Source organism: Electrophorus electricus, chromosome 11 (assembly GCF_041902795.1).
Source record: "Electrophorus electricus isolate QZ-2024a chromosome 11, ASM4190279v1, whole genome shotgun sequence".
NCBI classification, from domain to species: domain Eukaryota; kingdom Metazoa; phylum Chordata; class Actinopteri; order Gymnotiformes; family Gymnotidae; genus Electrophorus; species Electrophorus electricus.
In genome coordinates this window covers 19,057,305-19,083,742 of record NC_137507.1, presented here as the reverse complement: position 1 = coordinate 19,083,742, position 26,438 = coordinate 19,057,305, and the positions used below count along the sequence as shown (strand labels likewise).

The 26,438-nt window shown below is 40.3% G+C and overlaps 1 protein-coding gene across 2 annotated transcripts in view; it reads left to right on the top strand.

Moving 5' to 3' along the window:
- Positions 1-24,077: 24,077 nt before the first annotated feature.
- syt1a (synaptotagmin Ia) overlaps positions 24,078-26,438 on the top strand; it is a 179,448-nt gene continuing 177,087 nt past the window's right edge. Inside the window, exon 1 of one of the 2 annotated variants that reach the window (XM_027018520.3) lies at positions 24,078-24,123. The gene's annotated coding sequence lies outside the window, so the exon portion shown is untranslated. The remainder of the gene's footprint in view (positions 24,124-26,438) is intronic. The other variant, XM_081723096.1, reaches the window with a different exon arrangement.

Genomic DNA, 26,438 nt, shown 5'->3' with positions numbered 1-26,438 from the left:
CCACTTTTCAACAGCTTCACAGACAAGACAGTACAAGAGAGTGAAGTACAAGAAACAGGAAAAGTGCCACCGAAGTGAAGAGGTGATGATGCATGATGGACCCATGCATTGTTTTGGTAAGAGCACATTACGAATAAATTGAATGGATTTGTGTTAAGATATACCAAGGACAAAACTTTATGGATGAGTGATATTTAAACCAGCAGAGCAGACAATGTCAAGCACATGCTCATGCATGAGAGCAGGGAAATCAACATGTTCCTGAAAATCAAACCAATCTATTCGAGACAGAACATACAAGCACAGTGGAATCCATACTGACATTTAGGTAAACAACAAGGATAATTTTAGAGTGGAAGGAATCCATATGGATATTTACTTTCAATAGAGTGCATAGACATGAAAGTTTGTATAGATATAGATGATCAAAAATAAATCTCATTAAACTGGTACAGTGCTAAGGAGATTTTAAAAGCTAAATAATCAAAAGATGTAATTTCCAGAAGACTAACAAAATAGCACTAGACAGGTTTTAGTACAAAATGACTGCAAGACTGCTTAGAATGCTCCTCGGGCTTGTCAAAGCATTTGTAGTCCAGAGGAGGAAACATATTCAAAATAGTTATCTGATTGTTACCAAGTTTCATGAACAAAATCCATTAGTCACTGATCAAAATATCCTTGTTTGTGAGCAACCAATAATCAAAGAGAGCAACGGTCACCTTTTTTTAACTATTTGGCTGAATTGGAGGGTTTTGTTTTGGTAGTCGCTGTAGGTTGTGAATGTTGACCCTTCACCATGTCAGGGGGTGACGTTGGTTCATTCTCCAGAAAACGAGATGGAAGTGACCGCGTGTTGTTTGGAGGCACACACAGCCTGTGATATGGGCCCCAGCGGACATACTGAGAGTGACGAGCTATTTCTAAAGCAATGCAGCATTTCTAAATATTGAGACTTGGGCTGTTCAGCTTCAATGCATTTTAAGATGGTAAAAAGGAAGCATGTGACAGTAATGATGCATGCCTGTAGAAAAAGTGGAATTGCCATGTCTGATACAGCACACATTCTGAGTAATACTAAAAACAATCAAAAGCAAACTTAGGAAAAGCATACGTACTTATGAATACAGGCAACAGCCAATAACTCATTTGTAAGATGTGGGAAGAAATCAGCTGAAATTATCATCACAGCATGTGATGAAAGTAAAGATTTTAAAAATGTAGACTTATGCCAGGCTGGCATAATGTGGAACTGGCACAGTTGCAGAACTGGACTATAGTAACCCAAAAAGTTACAGTAATTAACTGGTAACAGTTTCAGCAGTACAGTGTTGTTTATTTATAGTACCAATACTGCACATTTCTGTAATCCAAAATACATTTACAGTAGTCAACAGCAACATTTTCAAAGTACTAAAATGTACTTAACAGCCTTTAAAGTAGTTTTTTTTAATATCTGCAAAAAAAGGTTTCTGCAAACAATTTTATATATTTCAGTTACCTTACTTTTTTTTCTCCAAAAATGGCATAAAAGGGATGTTTTGTATTGTCATTTTTCTCTGTCACCTTTTAGAATTATGCAGTGTGGATATGGACCCTACTGCATGTCCATGAGAATCCTATACCTCAGAATGCACCATGTTTTAGCAAAATCCGATGTGTGAAATCAGATGTGAATATTGTAGATTAGTGCAGGATTTCCACTGTAGATTTGTTACACTATAGTGTGGAACTGAATAGTTATAATGCAACAAAATTACTCCTCAAATGAATCTTTAGTTAAACATAAGAGAGCCACGACTGGAATCACATCATTGTTAAGAGATTGCTCTCTCCACTGAACTCATTCTCTTCTCTTCAAGCAAGTTTCAATAAGTCATTGTAATAACCTCAAAAGTACAAGGTCAAGTAAAGCGTGCATGACAATGTCTCTATGAAATAAAAAATGTATTTCAGTGAACTTCAGATATTATAGAAAATCTCTTTGTGTGACATACTGAGAAATTATGTCTAGAGCGGTATGAGAAAATTATAGGGTGTTGCCTGTCTCACCAAATTGCTCTTAAACACACATTAATTATACTGCTTTGGAATAATCTATATTAGCATGAGGAGATTGAACAAGGATGGCATTCATCAGGTAAAACTTCAGTGCTTGGTTAAGTAAGTTTTATTTCTTTACATTATTTTTCTATATATGCTTCTCTGTACTATTTTAGCATCTGTAAAATTTGTCTAAAATGAACACCATCTGACACCAGTGACCCAAACCATGATAAGGCGAAGGAGGAGCTGCCCCTGAGTCAACTTCATCTTTAAACACCAAGACACCAAGATTTATTGAACACAAATGGATACGAATGGATATGATATATAGTCACAAATGGATATGAATGGAGTCATAATGAGAAATGCCCACAAACAGTCACAAATGGATATGAATAGAGTCATGGAGGCAGATCCCTTAGTGTCATGGCCCAAAAACTATGCAACACTTTACCTCAATCTCTTCATGTCTGCTCCTCACTCCCTTCCTTCAAACCTCTTTTCCCAACACTTTTCATAACCTCTCGTCTTATCTGTATTTGTTGTTTGTGTCAGTTGTTTTTTGTTCTCCTCCATCCCTGTCATTGTAAAGCAATCTTGTGTTTGTGAAAGGTGCTATATAATTTAAACTTATTATTTATAATGAAAAATACACACCAACATGGTCACAAATGGTTATAAACGGTCTCAACAACCGACATCGAAAGGAAGAAGCAAAGGGTGTGAATACACAGACCGCTAAGGACCGGATTGAGGCACAGGTGAAGCATGGAAGGTAGCTAACAAGAGAGGCATGGGGACGTGAAAACAAGGAAGCAAAGACAGCACAAAAACATAAACAAACGTCATGTGGAGAGTCCCATCACATGGGCGAAGGAGATGAAGAAGGCAGCGTGAAACAAATATTGGATGAGATTGCTGAAAGTCTCTAGAAGCGATACACCCCTAAAGGTGGTAGAGAATGACCAAACTAAGATTGTGTGGGACTTCCAGACACAGACTGAGAAAATGATAATGGACAACCAACTGGACATAGTAGTGATGGACAAACAGCACAAGAGGGCCGTAGTCATAGATGATTGCAACATCAGGAAAAAGGCACGTGAAAATCTCAAGAAATACTGAGAGAAGAGCTAGAAAAGATGTGGAGGGTGAAGGTAACAGTGGTTCCCATGGTAATCAGAGCACTAGGAGCTGTGATTGTGTGGCTCCAGCAGATCCCAGGAACAACACCTAAGATCTCTGTCCACACATGCACACGCGTGCGCGTGTGCATGTGTGTAAAAAGTGAACACTTTGCTTGTGTAATGTAAGCACTTTGCTTGCACACTTGATGTCAGAAACATCCTGTTTCTCTGGAAAGCTTGTGTACTTTGCAGCGATTTTGACTACCTCTGTATTTTGACCTTTCCATTTTTGGACATCCAGCTAGATTAGGCATCTGAGCAAGAAGGGCCTTGGGCAGGGAGATAAGAATAAAGAGTCCTGTGCAGAGATGGGATAGCATATTCAGTGATGCTTCTAGACTATTTGAATGCAGGGGCCAGGCTGGGGCCAGTGACTCTATTATAGGGCCCTGTTAATTTGTACATTTTTACTTGCCTTTCAGCCTTATCTCCAATTAAGCCATACTAATCAATGCACTGCAAGTATTTAGTTAGTGTTCTATATTAACTAATTAACTGATTAATGCCAGCCAACATGACTGTTAGAATAAAGACCTACATATCAAAGATATGGCTCTGATAATGTGCTGAGCACTTAACTTAATCGATCTCAGCAGAACCAAAGACCAAACATTATTTGTCTCAATGCAAAAAAAGCTTTGAGTTAATTGGGATTTTCAGCTTGCTGTTCTAGGGAGAGCCAATCTGGGACCACTTCATCTTATGAAATGACAAATTTGCACTCAGCTGCCAGACTAAATGTAAATAACTTCCTTTCTGATGAGTTTTCAGGTCGTAAAGATTGTACACAGAGTTGCCCTCTCTTTTCTTCTAATTTCTTTGGTGATTGAGCCACTAGCTTCAGTTAGAGCAAGCAGTGTCTACCCTGGTATCACAAATGAGAGAGAATACTATCATATTTCTCTGTATGTGCATGACATCCAAGCCAGAAGTCTGTGTCAGTCCTGTTGATTTGATCTTTGAATATAGTGAGGTATCTGGATACTTAATCAACCACTATCAACCAAATCATTGACACTACTTCTGAATATTTCACAAGATATCATATGACAGTTATTTCCTTTACAGTTTACTGAGGCTAGGTTCAGATATCTTAGCATACTGTATTTATTATACACAATTTAAATGATCTATTTGAGCCTAATTATGTACCACTTTGGGGTAAAATGAAACATGTCTGGTATTCTAAAAAATTTTTTGGTTGAACCAGTAGTATAAAAATGAATATTTTACCCTGGTTTAATAATTTGTTTCAAACCTTTCCCTGTTTTATCCCTTAACTTTTTTGAAAAAGTATAAACAATTGTATAACTGACTACATATAGAACAGTAAGAAACCTCAAATTAAATTTTCAAAATTTACTAAACCCAAAGGGTTGAAGAGTGCGTCACTGCCTAACCAGTTTTATTACTGGCCGGCACAAATCAAACACGATTTCGTGGTTTGTAGACAGACATTACTCTAGATTTCATGGTTTGTAGACAGACATTACTCTAGATTTTGTGGTTTGTGGACAGACATCACTCTAGATTTTGTGGTTTGTGGACAGACATTACTCTAGATTTTGTGGTTTGTGGACAGACATCACTCTAGATTTTGTGGTTTGTGGACAGACATTACTCTAGATTTCATGGTTTGTAGACAGACATTACTCTAGATTTCGTGGTTTCTAGACAGACATTACTCTAGATGGGCTGACGCTGATTCCTCCTTATGCAAACCACACGTGTCTTTTTTTGCAAAGCACAACTCTTCCAGAGTGATCTCCATTGATAAACTTAACAAATGTATGTATAAATTTGTCATATATAATACATTTATGGATATGGTGTCACGGTTGGTCCCTCCTAGCGTCCATGTTTCTATGGTTTCCATCTCATGTCTTGGTTTTGTTTTACTTCCTTGTTGTGGTTTCATTCCTTAGTTAAATTTTCTCTGCCCCTCATTATTTGCACCTGTGTCTTGTCTAACTCTTATTAGTTAATGTATTTAAATCCTGTAGTGGGCCCTCTATCCTGGCTGTTCAGTGTAAGTAGGTTCAATGGAAATCTAACCAGTGTATGTAAGTCTAGCCGCCGTGTGTTTATCCAAGCCTGTTTGTGTGAATCTTAGTTGTTCATATTTGCTAGCCTTCATTTATCCTGGCCTCTGTGTGATTTCTAACTTCTTGGTTATAGCCTGTTTCCCCTGTTTGTTATTGTGTGCATTTGTTTTTTTATATGATGCATTCTCGGTCTCTCCCTTGTTGGCTGTATGACCCTGGACTATTCTAATAACTATGACTCTGGATTTTCCCCTAATAAATCTTGCTCTTCTCTGCACATGTGTCCACCTCCTTACCACTTACCATTACATATGGAAGGATATCAGGCAATATCTAAAAATCCCAAATCTCTCTTCACTGAACTCCAATTTTTATTAAAGGACCTGTAGAGGTGTTTTTTAATCTGTGAAAAATAAATATTTCCACAAAGAATGTTATACATTCCAGTTACGTTCCAAATTTCACCCCCCCAACTGATTTTTTTCTGTGTCATCTTTTACCATTCTGCTATGCAGGTGTGGATGCTAGTGGACGGAGCAGTAACCTCAGTGTCCAACGTTAGTCAGTATGGAGCAGGCTGGAACCTGGAGAAGTGAAAGGGTGATAGGCATCTTGTTCAACAGGGGAATCCGTGCCATGTTTAAATAAAGGCTAATCAGATTCTCTGGTTAAATTGGAGGATGCCACCATTCATATTTTAAGAACATATTCAGAGTGGCATCATCTGTACATTTCTTACATATTGATCACGTTTACATTAAAGCTATTAGCTAACATTGGCTAACATTAGCTAGCATTATAAAAGTCAATTTAAAAGTTAAATGACATAAAATTAGCAAACGCTTGCCTGCACATATTGTTATTCTTATTACTTGCTACATTATTCAATAAGTGTCAAATGGAAACAGTGATGACACTTAATTCAAAGTAAAGACTTAGCAACTTATCATCCACATTGTTGCCAGTAAGTGTTGGGGAAACTGCTGCTTTAAGCTTTAGTCGGCTGGAAAATCTGGAACTATGTTGAATCCAAATTTCAAATGAATTCACAGTAAAATGCCAAAAAGAAAACTGGGCTATTTCTGGATTAAAATGTAAAGAGTAACCTTTCTTCTGCTTTCAACCAAAAACTGAGCATCCTGAGCCCCGGAGTAGAGCAATACGGAGTGAGTGAAGGTCAGTTGATTTCACAGTTCATGAATATGCGATATAAGGTATCTTATGATTTGTTATAGTCAATTAGTGTTACCTAATATGTCAAAGATAACGGCAAAAAAAAAAAAAAAAAAAGTGGAATTCCTAAATTGTAGTTTTGGGGCATTATACAAAAATGTAAAAATGTATTGGTTATTTTATGCATGCTGAAGTGCCCAATAAATGTTGAACTGATGCAAAAGTATGAATATAATCACATATGTCCTGCTAATATTACATTTTGAGTAAGGTGGGCACACACTGCGCAGGCCTTTAAACTGGATTTCTATCCTCAATTAAGAACTATGGGGCTGCAAAATTGGTTTGATTTATTTGTTATATATAATGAAGGACTAATGACGTTTGAGTATATTAAAACCCAATTTGAGTATATTAAAACCCAACAGTTTAGGCTTCCAAATAATGATTTTTACAAATATCTGCAGTTGTATCATTTTTTAACTTATTTATCCAGAGATGATAAAATCTGGTGGAAGGTAAATGACTTGGAGAAGCGTCTCATTAGACCACATGGTTTTAGAAGTAAAATCTCATATGTTCTGTGCTGTCTTCTTTGGGTGTGTTAATTCATGATCCCTTATGATCAGTATGGGGAAAAATACCTTTTAGATTAGATGGCAGTGCATCAAATAACATGTCTAAGAAAGTATTGCCAGTTTGTACTTCCAATAATGTCCATGATCAGAATTTTAAATTCTTTCACAGAACTTATGAGAATGCATAAGATGTTCCCTACAGCATCATAATATCAATTAATTTTGAATCTGATAAAGGCACTGATATGCACATGTTTTGGCCATCATAGATACTACAGATTCTAGAAAATGTGTTATGGGAAATACTGGAAAGAAATGTGATTTATGGGTTTATTGCCTTATTGTAAATGTTGTTGTTATTATTGTCATTACTATTATTATCATTAGAATTATTAATACACTTATTACTCTCCTTTGTCATCATTCACACTACATTCAGTATGTGATTCATTTTGCAAGTTTGTTTTTGAATGTACTTTGTTTTGTGTAAGCTGTCTATGTGATTACTCTCTTTGAAAAGCTGTAAGTATCTAAGTTAAAAAAGAATAAATATCTATTGACAAAGTTTTTCTGAAAAAGAAATGGCTGCAGAATGGACGTTCATATCAAGTTTGATGTATTTTGTAAACATTTTAATTTACTTTCATTTCTCTGTGTGGTGGAGATACAGTATAATAAAAATATATAATATAAACATGCAGACGTTTCATTAAGCTTGAAAGCCGGCTAGCTAGCTAATGGTGTGCGGTTCTTCCTGGCATGAATTGCCTAGGACACCCTTATATAAGCAAACAATTACTATAAATAGAGACTATGCGTAGTTATTTCTCCACTATTGTCTTTCATAGATTTTTTTTTTTATCTTATACATAGTCAGTTTGATGCTTTTGTCACACCCGCAGACCTGAGCGTTCCCCGTTTCCCTAGCAACCGAGACACTTTCGTGTTTTCGTCTGTTTCCATGGTACCGTGTCTCCTCCCCTTAGTCTCCAGCTGATCCGAGTTTGTCCCTAATTGTATTCCTTGTAAACCCCGTTCCTGCGTCGCTTGTATGTTGATCATTGTCTCCGGTTAGATATCGTTTGTCCTTGCGTATATGTGATTTTTGTAAGATACCGTTTGTCCTCGCTCGCATGTATTTAGTATATTCCCGTTTGATCTCGTTCCCTGTTTAGTTTCCCTCGCTGTCAATGTTGTTTTCCTGGTTTAGTTCTCTGCTGTTCCCTCGTCTGTAATACTTTCTGTGTGTTTTAGTTTACGTTGTGCTTTCCTTGAGTATTCGTCAAACTTAGTCTCGCCCTAAGCCTATTAGCCTGTTATTGTTTTGTTAGTCTGTTCCGTATTGTTTCCCTGGTTAGTCTGTCTGTTATTAAACTTATTATTCATTTTCTCTATCTGGCTTGTGTGTTGTTCACATTATGGCATCCTTAGTTGGTTCCGTTTCACATAATCTGCAAGGCGCCGTCACTTCGCAAGTGTCTTCGTGGGACTAGCGAGCATGGGCTAAAAAGGGGGGCGTTTCCTTCTGTGGTATACACCACAACACTTGCCAGATAGTATGTTAATCAGGATGGGGCTAGATCAAATCAGCCCATTTTAGCCAATTCATATTTAACTTATGACTCTTAGGTGGTGCTATTAGTTGATCATTTTGAACTTAACAGAAAATATTAAGTAGATGGCAGAAGTATGATCGATTATTCTGATGTCTTTATTAGTTGAAAGAGAGGTGGGGCATGGCCCAACTAGTTTGTTTATAACAGCTGCTCCTGAAGTGGGCAACTGTCTCAGGCCTTTACAGCAGAGTGGCAAGATGGAAGCCAATGTTGAAGCATATGATGACCCACTTTAATTTGCTATACAATTTATAAAGGATTCTGGCAACATGTAGGAAAAGATTCTCTGGTCTGATGAGATTTAACTCTTTCAGAACAACAAGCACTAATACCATCCTTACAGGGAAGCATAACGGCAGTGTTAGGCTATGGAAAGGTCTCTCAGACAGGGAGAGTGGTAATAACTGTGGGCTGGCCAAGTATTCAAATCTGAGCAGACTCAGACTGGGGTGAGGGTTCATCTTTCAACGCAGCGATGATGCATACAACCAAATCAACACTGGAGGGGCTTCAGGGAAAATCTCTGAATATCTTTAAGTGACCCAGCCAAATCCCAGTCTTAAACCTCATCAAACGTCTGTGGAGAGACCTGAAGATGGAGGTTCACTTGCCTACACATGTTCACACATTCACATTCTAAAACATTCATTAAGTGTAGACTGATGGGTAGAAAAGGTCACTGTAACCATCCAAAATTAAATCCACAATATAATAAAATATGTAACATTTCAATGGGTCTGAATACTGTCTGAATCTACTGCATGTATGCAGAGAGAGGGAAGAAAAGAGAAACTTCAGCTGTATCACTGGGTGCTGGATTTGATTCTTCTACAGATTTGCAAAGCTGTCTCTATCTAATGGTCCACAATGAAAAGGATATTTGATTGGTTGGATATTAGATTGTTCTCTGGTAGCATATTGAAAACACTAGTAAATTATCTTATCCAGGGAACAATTTCAATAAAATGACTTCACAACTTCCTTGTCATCGCTAACTCATGTTAGAGATGAGTGTGTAATTGTATGTGTGTGTGTGAGGGTCTAGTGGTCTTTTACTGTTGGTATTGTAAGATATGATGAGTTTATAAATGACAGTGACCAGTGGTTTAATGGGTCATGGTTAATTCAGAGGTTCCCTGATCTGAATCTCCTGAGCTGAAGCCCTGATGTCCTGCTGCAACCTATCAACTCACGTTTTTGCGAAGTGTTTTAAGTTTTTTTAAAAATCAATTAAAAATTATAATTTTTATTTATTTGCAAAAATTCCATGCATAGAAATGAACTCACAATATTTCTTAATAAGTCGTTCTATTTCCGTCTATATTTCAAAGGCTATTTCCTCACAATCCTGTCTTTCATTATGTTCAATCTGGATTGGTTTAGATTCAGTCATGCCATACCTTCCTGAATTTATGTCTGGACAAATGTTCCAAGTAAAACTAATGGAGAAGAATCCGATCACACTCTTAAGCCCCGAAGGAATAATTCGTAAACTTTATATACATAAACTACGACCGACTAAAAAACAAGATTTGCCATCTAAAGCCAGCTCTACACTCTCACACTGTTGAATCTTAAGCAAATCCCATGACAAACTCAAGCCTGCTTTACACTTTGTGATTCCAGTGCTTTTTGGCCGGCATCAGATTATACTTTAGCCAATTTTGACACAATTTTGTCGCAGTCGACAAATTTCTGGCATCGGGCCTCAATCTGAGTATTGGGAACAGTCCTTGTAATCGAAGAACCTCACACCCCGAGGAACAGACTAGCATGTTGTTGAACTTGAAAAGAAGAACTCAAGAGTGTGACAGGAAAAGCAGACTAGCCGCATGTGTAGTCAATGCTCATTGTCGTTTGCCTTTTTATTCGGATTCCTGAAACATTTCCATGGTGAAAACTAAATTTGCAAACTATCAATTTTAGGTGAATTTTCATTTGATCAAATATACAATTTATTGTTGTAGAAAGGGAAAGTCAAAATAAACATTGCATTTTAAGTTAGGTTTTTATACCCCACATGCATTTCAGAAAGAAACAGATAAGGCACACTGAAGATCTGCTTTTCATATTTTATTTTAGTTTTAGTTATAGCAGGATATTTGCGCACATGTATGGAATAGGAAATGTAAAATGAGTTAGCATTTTACTTTTGCTACTTTTAACGACAGTATCTTTTTTGGCCAGCAAGGAGCTTACGCACCATTTCCTAACAGCTCTAGCGTGCGTTACTTTTCTTTGGACCACCTGAACGCGCCGACGGTGTTTAACTGTGTTCTGCAGAGGCTTCGCAACGCGACTACAGATCGACGAGGCGTCGGCCAGCGGCCTGGGCTGCGCTGCCTCACCTGGGCTACGCTGCCTCACTTGTTTCAGTCATTAGTGCAAATCAGCACCACGCCTTGCTGCGTTTGGGAGAGCGTGACTAAACACCGTCCCAGCATTGCTTTGGCCACAATAGCGGCCGTAAACCGAATTGATCTCGGTATTGCAACATCACACAGGTCTATCGAATAAGGTCACAGATCATTACGTTCCATCGACCCTGGTCTGTCATATCAGGAGGATCTATACAGGCATGACTGTAGTCAAACGTTAAGCATTTCGGGAACTACAGAAAATGTACTCAGAGTATTTTAGTGCGGACGCAGGTGCAAGGTTTCACAAACCCACATGTTCACTGTAAGCAACATGTGAGCACAATGAAGGAGAAGCACCAGTTAGTGCTCGATATTTTGCGTCGATAAAGCATGATTAGTCATCGTCTCATTCGAGGCACAGATGTGACTTCCACTTCTGCTGAAAGTGTATTTATAGCACAATTCTGGAGATACCAAAACCATGGTATAATTCATATAGACAAATGCCAGTTGAAATTGTAAGGGAGTTGTCATGATATTCTTAAACCTTGAATTTTACAGTACCCAAAAACTGACTACCAGTTGTAAGGATTTCAAACTGGGGAAATTCTCCAACCAGAATTATGTGAAATACATTCACTGCTGCATGCAGAACTAGCTCTGAGTTTAAGAAGTGCAGTTACCATCTGCATTGTATATTTTAGCAGGGATATGTTCTTTCAGATTCCACTACACTGAGCTTTTATACACTTTTCTGTCACAAAGGTCCTTCACACAGACTAACCTCAGAAATTAGCCAGGTGCAACAAAATCCTAATTTGGACTACAGTTAATTTGGCCAATCTGGATAATGACCATTCTGATTACAAGGAGTCCTTGATTACAAGTTTCAAAGTTTTTACTTCTCTCAGAAAAGCACTTTGGTAGCAGCCCAGTAGGTTCTTCAGGTCAGCAGTTTGGCCCTGAGCCAATGTTTTCTCATTACCATGCTGATTCATGCATGCATGCATTATTTTCTCATTTGCCCCACTGTTCCTCTCGACCTCTGCTCTTCTGTCCTCATCACACCAGATCAGGCCTCATCACTGAGCTCTGACAGGCCGCTGAGCCATCAGACGCCCACTCACACTGGAGCACGGTCACAAGTCAGATCAGCAAGTGCTCCCTCCAGCTCGGTTTCTCATTTCTTCCTCCCTTCTCTCTTTCTCCCTCACTATCTCGCTTGTATTTGTTTCTGCCTCTCTGAGCTGAAGCAGAGACAGTAATGACAGCTAGTGCTAAGGACTGGGTGTCACATCGTCCATCAGGAAGTGACAGGCAGTGTGTAAGGAAGAGATGAGCTCAGGGCCCAGGGGCTAGGAGAGGATAGGCTTGGACTTCTTTTGTGTCTGTCTGTCTGTCTGTCTGTATGTCTCTCTCTCTCTCTCTCTTTCATCACTCCCAACTCCCAAGATTGTGTGAAATTGCTCTGTGCCAGAAACTGTGTCATACATTTTCATGGACTAACAGGCATCCAACATAAGACAAGTTGAAAGTTGAGTGTCTCCTTTCCAGTCTTGGATCCTCTAGAGGTTTTCTCCCTATGTCATCTCAGGGAGATTTTTCTTGGTACTGTCTACCATTATTTTATTGTTAGGAGTTTGGATGCAAATCTCTGGAAACTTACTCTATGATAATACATGTTTGTTAAAAGCCCTGTGCAGATAAAAAAATGATTTTAATTTCATTTAGTTCAGTAGATTTCAGTGAATCAGTCAAGTTTGTTTTTGTAGGAAACAGCCAGATACCTGTGTGCCCCTGTTCTGAGAGAATGGTTCTACACAGAACCAGTTATGTGCACATACAACCCCACTAGAATGAAGAGCAGTGCTTGGGTACATGTGATGGGATCATCTCCTTTACCTCCTTATTATTATGTTTTTATTTGTTGAAGTGGGTGTCTAATAATTTAACTGCACTTCTAAATCATTCCACAGAATTACAGTTCAGGCAATGTAATGATCGAATGTCCTGTTAGGAGGATTGAGGATGTTGGGACATTGTTTGATAGCACTGGCTTTTTTTTTTTTTTTTTAAATTACTAGGGACTAGGCTGCCAAAAAGGAAACCTCACACCTGTGCTTGTGGGTTGCTGGGGTGCAGGCCAGGGCCAGCTTGGTGCCAGTACACACCCAGGATTGTGTCCATGTGCTGGGCTCAGGCCAGACCTCTGCAGAGGAGACGTACATCCTGAAGGGCACAGAGGAGAGTGCAGCTGGTGTCCCTGCTGACAGCTAAAGCAGACAGAGCAGCAGAAATTGAGCCAATCAGCTGATGCTCAGAGACCTTCCATACTAAGAAGACTCTCTTTCTCTCTCTCTGTCATTTCTTTCATTTTTGCAATTTTTCTTTCTCTCTAAATCTCTACCACTGCTCTCATCTCTGCTGTCTAAAATCATTCTTCATTCTGTATAAAGTTTTCCATTCATAAAGCAGAATAGCACCATAGACCAGCATTACTGCACACTACTGCAGTAATTCCCAGGTAAAGATGACCTTGGCCCTGGGTCAAAAACCAAAGTTGTACTGAAAGCTTTCAACAAAGAAAAAGAGTAATGGTTTGCGAAGGGAGCTAGTCTGCAAACACTGAGATACGTGATGTTTATCGAAAATGTTGAAAAAGCATGATAAGACAAAAACAGAATGCATAACAAATAAAGGAAACTGAAAATTAAAGCAAATCATGATGCTTGGCTAAACACGGAGTAGGAAAACTAGCACAATGAGGGGAACCAAAACACACATAGCAAGGTAAACAGGAACAACCAGTACATAGAACAATGTCCAGCCAGAAAACAGGGATAACACGGTTTAATTACATGAGGTAATGACAAGTAATGACACCTGAGGACAATAAGGGGGGAATCTAGAACCAAAACCGGAACCAAAACACACATGGAAGCCGTTGCCATGAAGATGACAGGGAAACCGTTACAGACTGCCACCTACCTCACCTCAGCCTAGATGATTGAAAGTCCTGCATAGTATCGTAGCTGTTTCCAGGACTGCACTCTTCTGAACCTAGATCTCGGATATTGTTCCTGGGATCTGTTGGAGCCATTCTCCCAGTTTGTGGTTACACCCCCTAGGGCTTTGACTACTTCAGGAACCACAGTTACCTTCACCCTCCACATATTTTATAGCTCTTCCTTTATAGCTCAGCCCTTGGTATTTCTTGAGCTTTTCATTTTCCTTTTTTCTGATGTTGCTATCGCTCGGGATTGCAACATCTATCACTACGGCCCTCTTCTGCTGTTTGTCCACCACTACTATGTCCGGTTGGTTAGCCATTACCATCTTGCCTCTCTGCAGTTCCACAGTATCTTAGCATGGTCATTTTCCACCACTTTTGCAGGTTTATCCCACTTTGACCTTGGAACTTCCTGCCTGTACTTAGCACAGATGTTTCTGTACACTATGCCTGCCATTTGGTTGTCGCTTTCCATAACCTGCTGGCATCTGAAATCCCACTGTTATGTGCTGGATTGTCTCAGTGGCATCTTTGCACTACCTTCATTTGGGGTCCTCCCTGGTGATCCCAGACTCTATTGATCACGTGTTCAGCGCTTGTTCCAGTGCTGCCATGATTGCCAGCTAACTGCTTGGATGTTGCTGTCCTTCTCATTTCTGCCTCATGGTTCCCATGTGATTGGAACATCTCCAGGTATTTGTATCTATATTCCAGGTCTAACATATGGCCTTGTGGTAGATCTTTTTTTTTTACTCTTTTCACTTTGTCCATATTGACATTCCATTGTCCTCAGTGTAGATATTGGTCTTGTGAATTAATGAGTCAATGTCTCCTTCTGTCTTGGCATGCAGAAAGTTTGATGTCCTCCATGTACAGAAGGTGGCTGGTGGTGTCCACTCCCGAATATGTACCCATACCCGTGCTCTTATTGATGATCTGATTGAAATGTTTCAAATCTATGAATATCTGCAGTGAGGAAAGCTAATCTCCTTAGTATATAGACCATAATTTATGGTCACCTGGGAAGTTATATTGTAGTTGTCCTCCAGTGGTCCTCTGAGTTCTGGCTGAAGGCTGATATGGTCTTATTGACTTCATACAGGCATCATACAGGCTGGGCATTCAAGTCATATGTTTCTTTAGTCAATTCTGATAATGCTTAGGCTGCTTTGTCTGGCTTGGAATCCTGATGGATAGCTCTATCTGTCAATAGATGGTCCTCTGAGCCTTTGGTGTTGTTTTCTGTCTGTGTAGTGCACAGTGTACTTACACATACGCTCATTTGGCTTGGTGGCTAGTACTGACAGGAGCTTTGGTGTTGTGGACAGGCAGGTCATTGTTTGATAGTTGGATAGTGTGTGCCTTGTTGGAGGCCTTCATGACAGTACTGAATCAATAGCTAGCAGCTGGTTCATTTGTTCTGCTAGATGGTCTTCCAGTGGTCTTTGATTATTTATCCCCTATGCGTGGATTATATCAGGCCCAGGTGCTGCCCAGTTCTTCATGTTTGTGAGCCACTCATGGGCCTGCTGTTGTAATGCTTACTGGGTCTTCCTCTAGGAGATTATGGTGCATACTTTCAGATCCCTTAACCACTGATCACTCATGTTATTCAATGATTCATTCACTCATATGCCCCTCTGGTACTATTTTGCTTTAGCTCTGGCAGAACCACAGTCAGGGTTCTGTTGCACAGTAACTGAGAGCAAATTTTGAAGATTATTGTGCAAAGAAAGCATCTATTCTTTTGGCTACTGCACACCATGCTACGCTGATCCAAGGCCTCTGGTTCACTGAAGGCTTCCACGTTGCTGCTGCAAGGCAGCTGTTGTTGAGTTCTCCTATGGGTTCTTTCTCCTGCCACTGTAAAATTCTGTTCATCTGAGCGTGAGTCATCCCCATGTTGTCATTGGTGCGGCATTATAGCTAATTTCACACTAATGTTTCTCTCTCTCTGCTGCCTTATATCGGGTTTTTTTATTCCGAAAACAACAGATATTTGTTGTACATTTGCTAGCCATGCAACAAACATTCGTTTATACAATAGAGGCCTTGATTCAGTGCTGTTTACAAGGATTCTCGCACTACACAAAAATCAATCACATTTCACTTTGCCCTTATTATCAGCATGGGACTACTCCATAACATTAAGCTGTTGTCAGTGGATACCTATGTGCAAGCAGAAGTCAGTTTTAAAGTATTACATTCTATTTCATTTGTTTCTTTCCACACACTGATTACACTGCATTATTCATTTATTTTTCTCTTAAAATTGTTATTATTGTAGTGACTGTTTTCAGCCCGAGGAGGATAGGAGAACCCCCCCCCCCCCTTTTGAGTCTTGGTTCCTCTCAAGGTTTCTTCATCGCGCTCTAGGGAGTTTTTTCTCATCACTGTCACCCTTGGCTCACTCACTGGGGGCTTGGACTCTAACATTTGTAAAGCTGCTTTGTGCCAATATCTGTTGTAAAAAGTGCTGTATAAATACATTTCGATTTGGATTTTATTTTGATTGCTGATTATGATATCCAGTAATGTTTATGTCCACCCAGGCTCTCTTGCCAACTATGCTGCAACAAATGCTAACGTAGCTGTACATGATTTATGTTTTAAAGATTTCTTGCCCATAAAAATATGAGCTTTTTGCATGACAATGCAAGAAGTCTATTACTCAAAATAGACAATATTAAAATGTGGGTTGAAAGCTCCTCCCCTGACATTTTAGTAGTCACAGAATCTTGGCTATGTCTTTTGGGCTACAATTTGTTTAGGCAAAATAGATTGTCTAAGGATGGAGGCTGACAATGTATACCAATGTACCACCTTCAATGTTCAGTCTCTGTAGACAAGTCCATTTCCAAACAGTTCAAATTGATTCTTATCAATCAATCACTTTGATATTGATGGGTCCTATTGCCCTCCATCAGAACAAGTATGTACCTTAATGGCATTAAGTGACTTCATTCACAAGATTAGTCTTACTGGGCGATCATGTTGAATCCACCTGGCAAAGGAACTCAACAGTTTAACTCATTGAACCTTCGTCAGATTATATCACATCCTACCAGTTGTGATCTCAATAAAGCCACTCTGACCAATGTGGTACTTACAAACTCTCCGCATATGTACTTATTTGCTTTGTTTTTCAATAACCATCATTTCATTGGTTGTGTACGTAAGAACCACTCGGTGAAATTGCCTGTCAAAACATGCAAGAAAAGGAATCTCAGTAATGAGATCACTTCAATAATCAAGCACTTTTTACATGACATGGCCAAAGTCACCACTGTGAAGCATGGAGCGTGTTTAGACTAGGTCCTAAAAAGCTGGCAGGATCAGATGAGCTAGTTCCATTCTTTATAAAGATGGCAGCCTCCATTATTATTGCTCCTATTACACATGGTTTTAATTTATCCATTCACATCTCCAAATTCCAGATTGGAAAACTGCCATTTTCCAACCTCATTTTAAGAGTGACCCTAAATACCACAAGCATATCTCCATCATACACTGGCCCGCCAAAGTTCTGGAGAAATTATTCAATGTGACGCAACCGAGCGACTGGGAAAAATGGGCAGGATTTAGGCCTGAGTCTCCAAGGCATTTATTCAAAAACGAAAGTAAAATACAAACAGTGCAAGATGAACAGTAATGGTACGTGAGCCCTCCCAGAAAACGGTATGCAAACATGACAGACTGTTGCCATGGGACAATGACAGGCTAAGCATGTGGCCGATGTGGAAGTTTAAATAATGCACTGATTACGCAAGGAACAAGGAACAGGCTAACAAGGGGCATGGGCACACGTGAGGAAGGACAAGCACAAGCACATGGGGACACATCAAACAATCAACAACACAAGGTCATGTGGATGAGGGAGGGCACAGGGAGCAGGCTGTTCAATAAACATTTAATAAAAGCTAAACATCTACATGACAATTTTGTCTGGGATGCAGTCAGGCTTTCAGTCAGGTGAAACATCTGAAATGATGTTTTGTCTGTCTTGCATACTAAACAACACTGAGCTGCAATATGTATTGATCTATGTTCATTCTTAGCTTGGTTAGCTCTTTTTCTTAGGTCACATGTAAAGTTAGAAATTGTTCTTTCTTATCCTTGTCTGGGTGATGCTCCACAAGGATGAATACTAGGTCCTGAATTGTTCTGTATAAATATATTAGTAACATTCCTCTTGCTGCTGGAAATGTCATTCAATTATATGCTGATACTCCTGGCTTTATCCCTGAGTTTGTGCTGCCAACACACCAGAAGCTTCCTTCAGTTTCTAAATGTTTTTGCCAGCTTTAATTTTTCATTAAACTGAAAGATTTTTGGATTGGTCAGAAAAGTGTCATGACAGTTCCTACTTTTAAATTATTTACAAATGAGGGAGCAATCCCGGAACAGGTTGTAATGTAGAAATATCTAGGCATTTGATTAGAGAGCTCTTTATCATGCTCTGACTGTGTTGACAAGCTTAGTTTTTATATAGGAATAATTCCTTGTTAACTCATGCTGCCGACATGACTGTGCTTCAAATTGCCATTCTTCTTCTGTTTGATTTCAGTAATGCAGTTAACAGACAAGGATGCAAAAGTGAACTTCAGTATCTTGAGGTTCTTTATCATTCTGCTATCTGTTTTGTTTTAAATGTCCCTCTGCTCGGCCCTCTTTAAACATTTCTTGCAAGATCCACTGGTTTACATTATTATATTATACAACCACTTCTCATAGCTCCTCTTCATTTCAATCTGCTGCTGCACGTTACTGGAATGCACAACAAAAGACTTTAAAACTGGAATCTTTTATCTCAGTTCTTAAGATTAAAGAACTGCATAAAATACATTTTACCTGTGCCAGTTTCCGTTTCCTGATTATTAATGTCAGCTGTGACGTATGATGGGGAGTTTTGGGACCGCTCTCATTTTTGGTTTGGGTGTGGCTTTGCAGGTGATTAATTTATGCCTCTTTTTATATCCTTTTTCTCAAGTGGCTTCTGCTGATTGCCAGGCCGCCATTGTAAATAAGAATTTCTGCTTAATGACTTGTCCTGTTAACTTAAAATCTTGGTTTTCTACCCAAGTTGGCTGTATTTGGTGTATATATGCCTATGAAGCTTTGAACTAGTTTGACAAAGAAAACAAAGTCACAGCAAATATGTGCTGACAAGCATTTTTTATCTAGCACCTAATAACTTTGAGCAGGATAAGACATCATTCGTACCTTCAGTAGCGCTGACACTACCGCACCTTACTGAAAATCCACCTGCAAAAACCTGCTATCTCTTTGAAAATTACGCATGAGCTCTGTAAATTATATTTTGGTCTCCTGAGAAGGGCATTGGCCCTCCTCCAAAAGCATCAATAATGCATCCACTTGACTTTCTGTATTGATTCTAACAGGACAGCAGGAACAGTAAAGCAAGACAGACAGGATGAAAAAAATCAGTATGGAATTTCTGTTCTTATAAATAATGTATAGGGTATGTAAGTTAAAGTGTGTGTGTGTGTGTGTGTGTGTGTGTGTGTGTGTGTGAGTGTGTGTGTGTGTGTGTGTGTGTGTGTGTGTGTGTGTGTGTGAGTGTGTGTGTGTGTGTGTGTGTGTGTGTGTGTGTGTGTGTGTGCGTGTTTGTCAGGAAAGTCTCTCATAAGCATACATCAGTTTAGCGGTCAGTGAGTTTATACATTGCTGGCAGTTCTGGCCGTGAAGGCGATCATTTGCTGCATCTGCACGGTTCCTGCAAACCCCCAGCCCGTGCCCTAACAAGACATCCATACTCCTTCTCAGCGGTATCATACACCGTTTCACCCTGGATGTTCACTATTGACATAAAGACATAAAGATTTATTTCAGGACCAAAATAAATCAAACCCTTTGTCATTTAGAAATATGACAGAAAAATAAATACTGGTTGAAACATAACTTCCTTACTTTAAATAGCAACAAGACTGAACTCATCCTAACAGGCTCAGAATCAACCCTCAATAAAACTGGCTGTTTTACTCCCGTTGGTGATGTCTCTGTGTCCCACTGAGTTAAATTCTGGGTGTAGTCCTTGATGTGACTCTCACATATGATGTCCATGTCCATTCTATTGTTAAAACAGAACTTTTTTCTACCAGTGTAATATCACCAAAATCTGACCACGTCTCTTTCAATCTGCTGCTAAATCTATTCATGCCTTCATCTCCAAGCACCTGGACTACTGCAACTCTCTCCCTGCTGACATTAGTTCTTCTTCCCTTTGCAAATTTTCTCTGCTGCTCATCTTTTCACTCATACCCGGTCACATCACCGTGTTACACCCATTCTCCAGAACCTCCTCTGGCTTCATGTGCAGCATTACACCCAGTTCAGCATCCTTCTTCTCTTGCTAATCTTGCACTTTCTTGTCTGTCCAGTCTTCTTGGTGCTTCTGTTAGGCCCAGAGACAGCCAGGTCCTCGCTCTCTAACAACTCAGTGAACCTCATTGGTCTCCCAATCACATCTTCTCTTACAGATAAAGATCTTGGAGTCCCAGTCTCTTGTTCAAAGCTCATGTGAATAATGTTTCTAGGACCACCTTTCTCCACCTCAGGAACATTTCAAAGATGCTCTCCTCACATGATGCATAAAAGCTAGTCCATGCATTTATTACTTCAAGATTGGACTACTGTAATGTCTTACTATCTGGCTGTACCACTAAGTGCCTAAACAAGCTCCAGCTAGTTCAAAATGCAGCAGCCAGAGTTCTTACTAGAACTAGAAAATTTGATTACATCACTCCTATCTTAGCTTACATTGCCTCCCAGTAAAATTTTGTATAGATTATAAATGACTTCTAAAGAGTTACAGAGCAGTGAATGGTCTTGTTCACAGTACCTTAAAGAGCTCTTAGTACATTACGATCCATCATGTCTGCTTAGATAAAAAGGTGCAGGCTCTTTACTAGTACCAAGAATAAGAAAATCTACTGCAGGGGCCAGGGCCTTTTTTCATAAAGCTCCCACACTGTGGAATAACTTTCCTGTAAATGTTTGAGACTCAGACTCAGTCTCAATATTTAAGGCTAGGCTGAAAACCTGTCTGTACAGTCAGGCATTTTATTAACTACTTCCCAACTTAGGTAAAGGTATAGATCTGGGGGTCCATGGGCATTGAGAGTTATGGTAAACTGGGATGTGATGATGCTGTCACTTCACCTTTCTTTTGTCACTCAGGTTTGTTGACTGAGAGTGGTGGACTGCTGATGTTCCAGGGTGCCCTCATGCCTGTGGTTCCTTCTGGTGCTTTCCTTTTAGCTGTGCTGCCATATCTAGATCTGCCAGAGTCAATTTTTTCCACGTTATTGTTCCCTAATTTACACACCCTCGTACCTGGACATGCCTAATAATTTATTCTCCCTTTCTGCTGAGGTACCTACCCCTGATGTTATGATGTTACTGAGCCTCAACCCATCTCAACTGTCATGGCTACTCCCACCACCCCTGATGTCCCCTGCTGTAGCCCAACACACCTCAATCCCAGTCAACTACTTCTCCATTGCTCTTGATGGATGTTGTCATGCGGGATGGGTTTCGGACACATGCACATCATTAGTACAAGACTAGGACTAGATATTAATTGCTTATTTTTTTCTTTTTATTCTCTTCCACTATTTATTCTGCTCCTTATAGTTTATATTGTTACTATTGTGGTGACTGTTGTCAAACAGAGGTGGATTGGCCCCCTTTGAGTCTTGGTTCCTCTCAAGGTTTCTTCTTCGTGCTCTAAGGAGTTTTTCCTCGCCACTTGGCTCGCTCACTGGGGGCTTAGACTCGGACGTTTGTAAAGCTGCTTTGTGACAACAACTGTTGTAAAAACAATACATTTGTTTGATTGACTGATTGATTGATTGATTGATTGATTCTTCTTTACAAATCCACTCAGACTCTCAGCTCTTTTTCAACTGGGCTCCACATTCCAATCTTCATAGCTTTGACAGTTTCTAGATTTCTTCATCACATTTGGAATTATATAAGTATAAAATATAAGTATAAATTATTCAAGTCTAATCTGAAAACAGTTATTTTCCATGTATCTGTTTTCTCTGACTTCTCCATGGCCCTCTCCATGGTCTATATCTCCATGGCCTGTATAATTGCACAGTTTTGTTGGCCTGTGTATTATCAATTGTAAGCATCATTGGTTTTTTGAAAAGTGTATTATTATTGCTATATAAGCTTCATGTATTATTATTACTAAACTATAAAACAATTCAAACACTGATATATGTTCATCAGGCAACACTATAAATCACATGTTACAAATGCCCAGCTGTTAACACAGAGCAGCCTTCTGTGTTACCATTGTGATTTACCTAGTTAAAGTTGTACTGGTTTGCAATGTTTTTATAGAAGCTTATTTTTTTCTAAATATCATTTTCAAAAGCATGTATGTGACTAACACTTGCATGCTGAAGTTGAGGTTGAAAAAAGTCACACAGTCCCTGACAGTCCCTTTAAGCCCTGTTGTGTTGTAAAGTCAAGCACTTGCCTTCTGCTATAGGCTCTGTGGTGATAAGCTTTTTCAGTTCACAACCTGTAGTGACACTGGAACCCAAGTTGAAATTAACACCATAGCCTTAAACACCACAGACAAACACATTTCATCGGCCACGGGGTTAAAGGGGTTAAAGATGCTGTATCCTGACTGGGATCTAAATGGGTAGTCAAAAGGACATACATGGTGAGTTCTACCAATTAAACATTGCTCAAAATGGGCCAGCACTGTAATGAGAAAGTCCAGATCACCTAGATTTAACCGCACTGACAAAATAAGAATGAAGAGTCAGAAAGAGTCAGAAAGTCAGTGTGGCATAAAATGTCATATTCATTTTTTAACGCTTTTCCCAGGATTATGTAAAACAGAAGCTTCTGTGAGAGCAGCCATTTTGTACTGGGAATAGTGACCTGGCAGAGATGTGATTGTGATGCTGGCATGGCAGCTGTGAAGCAGGCCACTGGGAGTGGTTATTAACTGATATGCTTGGAGCACATCCAGGACGGTCCAACGTTAATGAACACAGGACAGGATAATAGCCATAAGCATCCTCCTTCAACACTGGAGGTCATCTTAGCCTCTGAATTCATCTCTTTAATTAGTGCATGCCCTTGCCAGCTCTTCTGCTATTGATGGAAATCTCTAGTGGAAATTCTCTATGTGGGTATGCTCTTTTGGGTCCTCATTGCGTGTGTGTGTGTGTGTGTGTGTGTATCTGTGTCCATGACAAAAAGAGGCAGGCCTGAGCTTGTTATATATACACTCCTCTATTCTCATATTACATATCCCTTCCTAGCACACACAATCACACACACACACACACACACACACACACACACACTAACACACACACACACACACACATACACACTCTCACACACTTAACGTGTGAATCTCAGGGGAATGTCCTTGCTTGTCATTGTCCTCCCTCTCCCCATGCTCAGGTCGTGAGTGAGTGGTAATTTTTGACGAGAGCATCATCTTGGTTTATTGCTGTGAGAGCCATTATTCTTCGCATCATGTAGCTGCCTCACAGCCAATCACAGTCAAGGACTCCACGAGCCTGGCCCCTCTCACTGGAGGGATTCCTCATGAGGAAAGGAAGAGCCTTATGATGCACAACTGTTAAACAAGAAGAGGTCCCCCTCCCCTACATCCCATCTCTCTGCTTGTCTCTTTCTCGCTTTTCCCCAGTCTCTCTCCCTACTTTATTCCCTCTCCTCTTCCTTCTCTCTCTCTCTCTCTCTCTCTCTCTCTCTCTCTCTTTTCTCTTTTTATCCTTCAATACAAGCACTGCCTAGTTTTTAGCAGGGAAATCACTGTGCCAAGCACACACATCCCTGTGGGCTCCACAGATAATAACATTAGCCCCCTCCTTCTCTCCCTGCCTCCCTCATGCTCTCTCTCTCTCTCTCTCTCTCTCTCTCTCTCTCTCTCTCTCATTTACTTTACCGCTCCCTGTTGCAGACTCCTCCTCCTCTTCCCTCCCTGACTCCTCCTCCTCTTGCCTCTATGACTCCCTTTCTCCCCCATCCTCCCTTCACATCCTCCTAGCTGCAGCAGGGGAGAGCATCGCTCCGTTCCCAGGTAGGTTCCCCCATTCTTCTCTTTCTCTTCTTGCTCCAGCTCCGGGGCTAGCGTGGGTTAGGGAGGTGAGCCCCACTGCTAATGACCTCTCGCAGTTGATCGCTGGTGCACTTTCTTGTCAAGCTCTTGTCAGTGAGTAGGAGTAGGCTGCGGAAATCTATGGCTGAAGTCAGTGGGCTTGGTGCACTTATGAAGTAAGGCTTAATATGCTAGCATTAAAGGATGGAGATCGCATGCGAGTGCATCTGGGCATGAGTAAGTGTGTGTGTGAGTGGGTGGAATGTTGGACAGAGATGGAAGAAAGGAGGTGTTCTCTTGAGCAGCTGCTTTCATCCCAGAGAGCTAATCCCCCCTGCAGCCTGCGAATCTGTTCTGCCATCCCAGCTATCTCTGCCTCCACGCTCCTGGGTAGACACGGGTTCTAAACTCACTGAGAGAGTCTGGGGGAGCAGCCAATAGCATTCAGTGAAACGGAAACCCTGCTGCTCCTCCCAGACTCTGGAGCTGAGATCCGGTACTCACTCTACTCCTCGAGTGAACTCGGGGCTCGTGAGTCTGAGACAGAGGTGCTCTCTCTGCCATTGGAGCACCAGATTATATGGGAAGCAAAGGATTCTGTTTGTGTCCTCCATGTAGACAGGCTGCTGATGAGTGCCGTCTTCTCCTACTTAAGCTCACAACTTCTCGGGTGTGATTGGTAGTTAATGTCTGCCAACTGTAATTGCTAATGAGTTGCTGTAAAAAGTCATGGATACAAAATTTAAAAGCCTGTAAAAATGGCACTGTAAGGAGACTCTCTCAGTTTCTAGCAGGGGCTAGCAGTGCACTCCTTTTTATGGATCCCTAACGTCTACAGCCCACCCCACCCCCCAGGCAGCCAGACCTCTGCTCTCATTAGCTCCTACCTGTGAGAAGCAGATGTGAGCTCAGTGAGAGAGCATGGCTGAGATCACTCAGCTAGAGTCTCAGGCTTACCCAATTAAACAGCAGAGATCTTCCACAGAACACATTACCACTTAGACATAGCAGGAACATGAATGGCTGCCCAGGCACAACAGGAGACCAGTCCGAAACCCAGATGAGTAGGTCCCTTTAGTACCCATGCATCTCTGGAGCCTGGCCAGAACAGTTTGCCCAAGTTTACGCAGACCCACCTGCTTTTATGTCCTGCTACACACATGTATATATTTAGATAGGTGGGAAGGTGGAGTATGACGATCCTGTGTTGGGTTAATTTAGCATTTGTTTTTTTTACCCAAGCACAAGGTTTGACTGGGTCTAATGTGGGTCCTTACCAACCCCTCGGTACACGCAGGCTGATCCTGCTGGGCCAATTTGAGGTGACAGATGCTGGGAGCCAAATAAATCATGCGCCTACTGGTGCCAAGGGCAGTGCCATCTTTTATTAGCCTTGTTAAAAATCCATTAATGAGAGGAGATAAGCACACAGTGTCCAGGGTGTGGGCAATAAACAAGCCCTTCTAGATAAGCTTTTGGGCAGTGAGGTATTTTTCAGTATCTTCAGAAGAGTGAAAGGGCATGTCCAGTCTGTGAGCCCTGTTGGAAATAGTGAGTTCTACAGTTTATTGAGTGACAATTTGTCAAGGAGAAGGAGGGAAATATGTGCGTGTGGTTTATATGTATATACATATATGTTGATTTGTGGTTTTATTTTTGTATGTATGTTAATATATGTGTATATATGAGACAGTTACATACGTGTATATCTATGTGTAACAGGATTATTTTTCATTTTAAAGCAGACATACAAAGGTAACATTTGTTTATAATTTTTTTTCTTCAAAGCAGATCTAGACTCACTGACACATAATTATAAATGCATACTGTAAAGGTACATATATAGGCTTCCATCAAGATCGATAGGACTGAAATCCCATACCAGTATTTAAGCTTTAGCACTTTCAGCACATGACGAAGACAAATGATTCCACCCTCAGGATACATCTGGGCAACGAGGAAGCAAAAGTCATAAATACCATGAGCAGTCAAGGCCTCATGGGAAATGTAGTTGAACAAATGATGTCAGCGTCAGATTACGGGGAGTGTTCCAAGGTCAGAATGACTCTAAGAGAAGGATGAGAGAAGGATGAGAGTAGGAGGAGAGAAGGATGAGAGAGGGATGAGAGAAGGATGCAGTGGGCATACGTCTCATGTTCATAATATACATGATATAGAGGGTTTAGCTGCAGAAGGTAAACACCTACACAATTTATATTTGCTTTCTGAATTATGGCCTCTGTGTGTGACTCTGTAGCACATGTGCCCTTGTGTGTTGGATAACCTGCGGCATTGAA